The sequence below is a fragment of the Nomia melanderi genome, unplaced genomic scaffold, assembly GCF_051020985.1.
Source record: "Nomia melanderi isolate GNS246 unplaced genomic scaffold, iyNomMela1 scaffold0328, whole genome shotgun sequence".
Lineage (NCBI taxonomy): Eukaryota > Metazoa > Arthropoda > Insecta > Hymenoptera > Halictidae > Nomia > Nomia melanderi.
Genome location: NW_027475443.1, coordinates 20,477 through 21,790, shown reverse-complemented (window position 1 = coordinate 21,790; position 1,314 = coordinate 20,477). Strand labels below are relative to the sequence as shown.

At 47.3% G+C, this 1,314-nt stretch overlaps 1 non-coding gene across 1 annotated transcript; it reads right to left on the bottom strand.

Moving 5' to 3' along the window:
• Positions 1 to 848: 848 nt before the first annotated feature.
• Positions 849 to 1,003, bottom strand: LOC143176032 (5.8S ribosomal RNA). Its single transcript, XR_013000643.1, has one exon. It is a non-coding gene; the product is annotated as a 5.8S ribosomal RNA (ribosomal RNA).
• Between the last annotated feature and the right edge of the window lie 311 nt (positions 1,004 to 1,314).

Sequence of the window (1,314 nt, the reverse complement as noted above, 5' to 3'; positions counted from 1 at the left end):
AGGACACGCGACGACGGGGAATAAGAACTATTCGACCCGTTACGAATACGCATGCTCGTCCCGCACGATTTTAACACACACCGTGTTTTTCTCCAGTCGTCAAAGCGTTCGTGCGTCGAATTCGAAAAATAAAAAAAAGAAATACACCTTTTCTCTCTCTCTCGGGGTAAAAAGAGTCGATGTGTATTGTGTATAAAGGTTCTGCTGCGAGAAGTCTCGTTTTGCCGTGTGTTTCGGTAACGACGATCCTCCGAAACGTACATCTCATTCGTAAGAGAGGAAGAAAACAATCTCCCTGGGGCCAGTCGGTAATATACCGACATACGACGTGTCGTGCACATCCGTCTCACGCACGGTATACAAAATATGAATAAAACGTGTGTAGTCTCTCTCTCTCTCGACTTCTTAATATTTTCTTTCACCTCTGACGCATCATTTCAGGTGACGTCGGGAGCGCGGGAAAAAAAATTTTTCTAAACACACGAAACCGTTCATCTCACGAACAGCCGAAAAAGTTGTCGCTCAGATCCATATCGCAGTGGAGCGGTATCCGCGGGCGGTCGTAATTGAACGACGCACGACGCCGCGAACACTCACGCGAGTCCATACAAACGATTCCGATCGTTTTGCAACAACTAGAACGTACACTGTCCGTGAAATTCACAGAATTTTCGCGTGTCCGCGACAAACGCCGACGAGACACCCATCGTTCGCTCGTACGTAGCATCCTTCTCTTAACCCGACTCAGAAACGTTCTTTGCGCCCTTCGGTAAAAAAACGTTCGATCCGAAGAGGTGAACGACGGCGGGGATTTGACAGAGCTACGCAAGCAGTGTATGGTACGTAAACGACCCTCAGCCAGGCGTGGTCCAGGAATTGTATCCGTGGACCGCAATGTGCGTTCGAAATGTCGATGTTCATGTGTCCTGCAGTTCACACGTTGACGCGCAATTAGCTGCGTTCTTCATCGACCCACGAGCCAAGTGATCCACCGTTCAGGGTAATCGTATAAATTTTATATTTCACATATATAATTTTATTCTCATTTGTTCGACCTAATATCTCTCTTCTTTCAAAGAGAAGATAAAAGTTGATACCTGAATCTCCGACCAGCGCGCGAAGGAGATTCAGGCGTCGCCTTGGAGACGACACCGAAGCCTTTCGAGACGAAAAACGTTCAAGTAATATGTATATATTTCTCGACGTTCCGGGCGTATAGTGCATTCAAAAACCCGCGAAAGACGCAGAAGACTCGCACGCGTGGAAACGACGGGGATATATTTTGTATCCTACCCGATACTGAATCCATCGCGT